This window comes from Mustela putorius, unplaced genomic scaffold (assembly GCF_011764305.1).
Source record: "Mustela putorius furo isolate JIRA1106 unplaced genomic scaffold, ASM1176430v1.1 tig00000407_pilon_pilon_pilon, whole genome shotgun sequence".
NCBI lineage: Eukaryota > Metazoa > Chordata > Mammalia > Carnivora > Mustelidae > Mustela > Mustela putorius.
This window is the reverse complement of record NW_025421373.1, coordinates 17,353,055-17,361,653: the sequence shown is the minus strand read 5'-3', so window position 1 is coordinate 17,361,653 and position 8,599 is coordinate 17,353,055.

The window sequence follows — 8,599 nt, the reverse complement described above, 5'->3', positions numbered from 1 at the left end:
TGAGGTGGGAATATATTTGGAATATTCAGAAAACAGTGAACAAGCCAGTATGGTTACATAATAGTGAGCAAGAAGGAGAGAAGAAATGAGAGCTAAGAGGACACAGAATAAAATTAATAAAATTCACTAATAAAGAGAAAAATCTTAAAGGCTCTCCCCTTTTCCAGGGTTAGTTAAAGAAAAAGTTACAGGGGCACCTGGGTGGCTCAGTAGGTTAAGCCTTTGCATTCGACTCAGGTCATGATCTCAGGGTCCTGGGATTAAGCCCTGCATCAGGCTCTCTGCTCCATGGGGAGCCTGCTTCCCCCTCTCTCTGCCTGCCTCTCTGCCTACTTGTGATCTCTCTCTGTCAAATAAATAAAATCTTAAAAGAAAAAAAGAGAAAAACTTACATTGAACTTTCACATTTATTGAAGAAAAAGTTATGTTGAACTTTTATATCTATTGAAGAAATAGAAGTAAACATGGCTGCAGATTTCTTACAGGAAATAATACAAGTGAGAATATAAAATATTTCAGGAAGAAAAAAATGTCTACAGAAAATAGAAAAGGAGGGGATGTTTTCCAACTCATTTTATGAGGCCAACATCACCCTAATGCCCAAACTAGACAAGAATATCACAGTAAGAAGAAAACATACTATAGACCAATATCTCTCATAAATATACATACAAAAATTCTTAACAAAATATTAACAAATCTAATAATATGTTAAAAGAATAACAAACACATCATAACCAAGCACAATTCACTCCAGGAATGCAATGTTTATTTAATATTAAAAAATCAATCAATATAATTTATCTTAGTAATAATTTTTTTTTAGAAAGCATTATCTCAATAGGTGAAGAAAAAAGCATTAAAAAACCCCCAATGATTATTCCTAATTAAAATACTCTTTAAACTAAGAGTAGAAAGGAGCTTCTTCAACTTGATAAAGGGCATGATTAAAACCTACAACTAATGTCATACTTAATAGTGAGAAACAGAATATGTTCCCTCTAAAATCAGAGAGAGTCAATTATCATGTGGTTTCACTTACTTGTGGAGCATAAGGAATAACATGGAAGACATGGGGAAATGGAGAGGAGAAGTGAGTTGGGGGAAATCAGAGCGGGAGACAAACCATGAGAGACTGTGGACTCTGAGAAACAAACTGAGGGTTTTGGAGGGGAGGGGGTGAGGGTTGGGCGAGCCTCATGGTGGGTATTAAGGAGGGCACGTATTGCATGGAGCACTGGGTGTGGCACATAAACAGTGAATCCTGGAACACTGAAAAAAAAATAAAATAAAATCAGGATCAAGGATTTCTATTCCCAGCACTCCTATTCAACATCTAATCATCAAAGAAATAAATAAAAGTCATCAAAGAAATAAAAGGTGCTTAGATTGAAAAGAAAAAAGGAAAACTATTTATAGACATTGACAGTCCATATGGTAATGGTATGCAATAGGCAAAAGCAAACAAACAGGAACCCAGAAAAATTAATTGGACAAGTTTTGCAAGTTTGAAGCATACAAGATTAACATATAAAAATTAGTTATATTCTATACCATCAAAGACTCCCAGTAACACACATGTAATTGAACACACTGGAAGAACATACACCATGCAGGATTTGAGTTTTAGTTAGGGGATCTGGGGAAGGATCCAAGTGAGCAGGGTTTCTAAATAGGGTGCTGCAAGAAACTAGGGGCATTATGATTGTGTATCTTCATTAATCCTAGCTAAAAAGAGGGCAGAATAGAGCAAGGCTAAAGTTATGATTTGTAAAGAAGTAGAAGATAAAATATATATAGTACAGTACTATAAAGAAGTAACATATTTAATATAGTCCTATTAATCCAGAGAGGAAGCAATTGGATACTTTGTTGTTTGCCTACTGACCTTGTTTTCTTCTCTGCTTAAACAAAATTACCAAGGGGTCTTGTTTTGTCACATAGTTTCATGGTTTCCCAGTAACCTTGTTATTCTGGGAAATTCTTCATTTCCAACAAAATAATAACATGGGCACCAGGACAGCTTCTAAAAACACTATGGCCTGGTTGTGTCAGGTTGGCTCTCAAATGTCAGGGACTGCTTTTTCCTTTCTAACCTATCTCCTTGAAGGAGGTCATGTTTCTGAGAGATGAAGCGAGTCGAGGAAGGGCTGGGAAAATCTGTCAGGTTCTCTCACAGATTCCCTCTCCTGCAATTGTAACTGTTTTGTATGTTGAACATCTTAGCAAAATTCCGTCCATTACTTAAAAATCTTGAAAGCCACATGGTGTGGCTTTATATATCAATATACCATGAACTGAGGCAGAGCTATGTAAGCTGTGGGTTGAATTGTCCTTGGATATGATCTTGCAAAGAATGGGTGAATTTGGAAAAATAACCAGATCTGCAGAAGCCCAGTCTTATCACTGTTCTTTCCACTACACTGTGCTGTGATTTTTTTTAATTAATAAGAATTTGTTCAGTAAATCCCAGATAATACTACTTCAATGTGTAGCATTACGACTTCATAAGTTTCTCATATTAATGAGCCAGATCATGAGCCAGCATGAAACATACCCAATATAAAAATTAAACTTTAAGATGTAGAAATGAAATAGGTGAAAGATATAAATGGAATTCATACCTCTACTTTTAATTTTATTTTTATTAATGAAGCTTTTCTTGAATATTCCTCTGGAAGCCATATTTTTTTTGACCTCTATCATTTGTTTGTCTACTCATCTCTAATGAGAACACCTCATAATGGTATTTTCCAGTGCAAGAATTCAGACAACTGTGTCTCATTTCTTCTCATTGGTTTACACAAACGAGGACCCAATGAATAGTGTCCTATTGCTAACATTTGGAGTCATAACATAGATCTCTGTCATATCTGATTTTGCTGTAGAATTTGAACATATTTAATATTAGCTTTAAACATCCCAAAGAATATTCATCTTGGATACTATCTCAATTTTTGATGGGTAAAAATGTCTCATTTATTTTATATAATTTTTTATTTTTTATAAACATATATTTTTATCCCCAGGGGTACAGGTCTGTGAATCACCTAAAGAAAAGTTTCTATACATAAAGATACTCATTTCAGTACAACTTCGATTTAAGTAAAATTGGAAACAGTGAGGACTTTAACAAAAAGTTTAACAAAAAGTGGATGATTAAGTAAATCAGAATATACTCAAAGTATCCATGAGAAATGAAGATGTTAATGATTATGTGGGAAAAAATCCTAAGTAGATAGTGGTAAGAGCAATGATCAAACTATTGACATACAGTCATTATGATTACAACTCTGGTAAACTGAAAATGGCAGAAATTGGTTAAACATTCCTGAATGGGAATATAATTTGTATTTGGATGGTGGGGCAATATTTCTTTATTTTACTTAATGTTTTTAAAATATTCAATTTGGGGGATGCCTGGGTGGCTCAGTTGGTTAAGCATCTGACTTCAGCTGAGGTCATGATCCCAGGATCCTGGGATTGAATCCTACATGGGAGTCCTTGCTCAGCCAGGAGCCACCTCCTCCCTCTGCCTGCTTGCCTGCTGTTGTCCTGGTTTGTGCTCTTTCTCTGACAAATAAATAAAATCTTAAAAAAAAAATCAACTTCATACAGTTATATTATTTTACAAGAAAATTACAATATTTATACTTTAATGGTTTAAAATATTATCTATTGATAGTTTTTAAAGAAAATTTAAGGAATATTGAGATTTAAGTGAAAAAATGTTCATCATCACTAGTCATCAGGGAGATTCAAATCAAAAAACCACATTGAGATACCACCGTACACCAGTTAGAATGGCCAAAATTAACAAGACAGTAAAGAACATGTGTTGGAGAGGATGTGGCGAAAGGGGAACCCTCTTATACTGTTGGTGGGAATGCAAGTTGGGGCAACCACTTTGGAAAACAATGTGGCGATTCCTTAAGAAGTTAAAAATAGAACTTCCCAATGACCCTGCAATTGCACTACTGGGTATTTACCCCAAAGATACTGATGTAGTGAAAAGAAGGGCCATCTGTACCCCAGTGTTCATAGCAGCAATGGCCACAGTTGTCAAACTGTGGGAAGAACCAAGATGCCCTTCAACAGATGAACGGATAAGGAAGATGTGGTCCATATATACAATGGAGTATTATGCCTGCATCAGAAAGGATGAATACCCAACTTTTGTATCAACATGGATGGGACTGGAAGAGATTATGCTGAGGGAAGTAAGTCAAGCAGTCAATTATCATAGTTTCGCTTACTTGTGGAGCATAAGGAATAACACGGAGGACATGGGGAGATGGAGAGGAGAAGGGAGTTGGGAAAAATTGAAGGGGGAGACGAAACATGAGAGACTGTGGACTCTGAAAAACAATCTGAGGGTTTTGGAGTTAAATCAAAATTTAACTCCAGTAGGTGACAATTGTGCAACTTTATAAATAGCCAGCAGATGTCAGACTCATACTATCTTTTGCAGTACAGAACTTTGTATTGGTAAAGGAGTTAGAGTTTTGTGACTTTTTTGAGATACTCGATAAAGTAAATTGAATATAAGGGGGAGAATACACAATCCTACTTTACAAGTTGGGAGAACTTTTAAAATATGCTTCTAGATAAGAACTTAGTATTACTGCACTGATTTGAAATGGCAAGATCTGCATAGGGAGAGAGAGGGGAAAATGAAACAAGATGAAACCAGAGAGGGAGACAAACCATAAGAGACTCCTAGTCTCAGGAAACAAACTGAGGGTTGCTGGAGTGGAAGGGTTGGGAGGGATGGGATGGCTGGTGATGGACATTGGGGAGGTTATGTGCTATGGTGAATGCTGTGAATTGTGTAAGACTGATGAATCACAGACCTGTACCCCTGAAACAAATAATACATTCTATGTTAAAAAAAAAATCTGAAATGGCTCAAGTATCTAAATGTCTCAAGTATCTAAAATACCTGTATTTTAGAATATACATAATGCTTTATTACCAACTATAGATACTACAAAGAAACATTTCTCTAAATTATCTCTGTTTAGCATGAACTCCTAATTCATTCTGGAGAGCCAATCTGATGACATGTATAATAACAAAAGGAGACAGAGACCTTTTAAAAAGGAATGTAACTTTTCCTATTTTAGGTTTTATAATGTCACTCTTTAGTAGTAACTAGTAACTTTTAATTTTGCTACAGTTTCACTGATCATCAAGAGGAATGTGCAGGCTTCCATTGTGTATCAAGGCCATAGTAACATCTCCCTTCCTGAAAATCAGTACTCCTAGACTCTGATAGCAGGATCTCACCTACCTTCCCCAGAGGGCTCACCCTCTGGGCTAATCTGGTTGGCAGTCCAGTGTGTGATAATGCAGACCAAGTATGGTCCTTGTAGCCAAATTAAGGAGCCAAAAATGAGTGTGCCGGTCTAGTCACTTCTTTGAATCTTGGTTTCCTTTACTGCAAAATATAGCTCTTAATACAATACTTTTAATATTAAAAAGGAATATAGTTTTGTAGTTTCCCTCACCTTGCTGTTTAGCCTTTGTGTGATTCTTGAGTACAATGGCTCAGATTCTTCTTTTGTTATGTCACTTGTTTGCTTTATTTCTTGGCTCATTTATCAAATACTTAAGTGGTATAGATGTTAATTTATTAATCCCCATAACAACCTTATAAGGTAGGTGCTGTTTTTATTAAATTAGGAAACTGAGGCACAAAGCAGCTCATCATCTGAAATCAAGCAGTCTGATTCCATGTTCTAACGCTTTGGGTAAATCCAGAAATGCTGTATGATTGGATGACAACATTTTAAAGAAATTGGTAACTATTCTGAAAATTAGCTAGATACAAATCTCAGTCAGCAAAAGTTAAATGTAAAGAAACATAACTATGTTGTTTCTGCCTTTAACACTACTTTAGATCTAGGGACTCCTGGGTGGCTTGGTCCAGTTAAGTGTCTGCCTTCTGCTCAGGTCACGATCCAAGAGTCCTGGCATGGAGTCCTGCATTGGGCTCCTGCTCAGTGGAGAACCTGCTTCTTCCTCTGCCTGCCGCTCCCCCTTGATTGTGCTCTCTCTCTCTCATTCTCTCTCAGACAAGTAAATAAATTGATAAATCTTAAACAAAAACCCACTACTTTAGATCTAGAAGGTTTTCCTGCTGTTTCTATGTCCTTCTGAGTCGGCGAATTTCTCTACCGCCTCCATGGCCCACCAGCTGAGGGAGCTCTTGCCAAGGAATTCATTTACAGCCTGGTCTGTCCGTGCATAATAGATACCCATTCTTTCCCTGGAGTCTTGCTGTTTTCTGCAGTATTACACTCCCGAGGCCGTGCAGAGAGTCACTATTCTCAGATCTCAGCAACTTATCTGCAGTGTTCATTCTTTCTCAGGCCTCCCTGGGCCACTGAGCATCTGTTCCCTCTCCCTCTGATCTTCTAATTACTATTATCAAACGTTTCCCTTTCTTGAAGAAATGGGGATTAGAAAGACCCTGAGTAACTTGAACATGGCAAGAAGGCAAATGAAGGTACGGAAGAAAATGCCAGAAAGACATACTAATATTTCACACATATTTTCCAACACATCATGAAATATTAAAAGGAGAAAAGTAAACTTCCAAACTCTAAAACATACTTATTATATGGTGCAATTTTTATAGATTTTATATTACATTGTGAACTCAGAGCTTTCTACAATTTCTAAAGTGCGTGGGAATAATTTTGTTTGGTATAGGTGAAGGGTAGCCACAGGAAGATGATCATTTTTGAGTTTATCTTCTGTTTTTGCTTCACAAAGGAGAGAGACAGAGAGACAGAACCAATGACAGAACTGAGAGGAAAAGAAACTCCCTAATTACTCTAGGACAATCTTTTTCTGGCTGCTATTTCCCAGCTCTCCACTGTTTGGAGCCATTGCTTCATACTTCAGTGGGTTTCTTTACTGCGTTTTATATAATTTTTGTATCCTTTTTTTAACAGTATTTTCATCTTAGCAGTTTCTCATATAATGCTGTGTCTAGCTCCCATTAGCACGTGTCTTTTCGGTGGAATTACCATTTAGTGTACTGCCCCTTGTCTAAAAGGACAAACTCTGTCAGCTCCTGTGCATCGCTTTGTCTTACAGATAGTAAGTTGCACAGGGCACTCACTACTGATACCACTTAAGCTTCCATCTGTGAAGTATTAGGCATTCTGAAGCTTCTGTAATAGTTTTCAATTTTCTATTGAACTGAATTATTGTACTCTGTCTGGAAATCAACATATATATGTATAGTCAAGGTTTGGTTGATTGTTTTTGTTCATTTATTTGTTTGATTTTTAAATGAGCTGACCAGATATGGGCAGTGCACTCTTGAATGAAAAGTAGAGATGTTGTATGTTACTATAGATGTGCAAGACTATTGTGTCCACTTATTTTTTGCTAGAGTAGACCTTCACGTCTGTTCAGACGAGGATATGTCTTTATGCATAGCACAGCATTCTAGAATAGATTTCCCAAACTTAATGTATGAAGAATGTTGACTTTGAAAATAATAAGACAAATTATTTTTATAGGAGAAACTATGAGTAAAAGTATTGTCTATTTTTCATACCTTTCAAAAATGTTTGTCCAATAGAGGGTAATTTGCATATTTCCTAAAATAAAAATTCTGACAGAAACTATAATTGCTGCCATCTATGATTGAAAGGTTTTTAGAATTTTTTACCTTATTAATAAGGTTCTGTATAGAGCTGCCTATTTACCAAAAATGCTTTTTAAAAGTCTCTTACTTGTTGGGGTGCCTGGGTGGTTCAGTGGGTTAAGCCTCTGCCTTTGGATCAGGTTGTGATCTCAGGTCCTGGGATCAAGCTCCAAATTGGGCTCTCTTCTCAGCAGGGAGTCTGCTTCCCTCTCTTTCTCTGCCTGCCTCTCTAACTACTTGGGATCTCTCTGTCAAATAAATAAATAAAATCTCAAAAAAACCCAAGATTCTCTTACTTATAAAATCACATAAAAAAGCTTCTGATTGAATCTCTTCAGTTCTGAACACTAAAAACTACTAGGCTATCATGCAGCCATCCACTGTCAAGACATACAGTTTTTTAGTCTCCTGTGAACACATGGAATCCGTGCAACCTTTATGGAAATTCCATTAACTATCAGAAGTACATTTGAGTGCACTTTCCATTCTCTAACAAAATGGCTTTTTATTTTTTGTAAGCTTTCTTGCTTTTTATAAGGATTAAATTTTCCTTTTCTGGAATTTTAATCATGGACATGAACTAATTTGAAGATAACATGAAGTATTCTGAACAACTTAATTATTCTGAACAACTTCATAAAATTTATCTAAAATAATTATAGTACCAATAATGCTTTATGAATTTTGTTACAACATATTTTGTCCAAGTGCTTCTGATTATAAATATTTCTACATGAAAAAGTTTTGGGATGCCTGGGTGGCTAAGTTGGTTAAGTGTCTGCCTTCAGCTCAGGTCATGATCCTGGGGTCCTGGGACTGAGTCCTACATTGGGCTCCTTGCTTAGCGGGGAGTCTGCTTCTCTCTCTGTTTGCTGCTCCTCCAACTTGTGCTCTCTCTGGCACATAAATAAATAATTAAATAAATAAAATCTT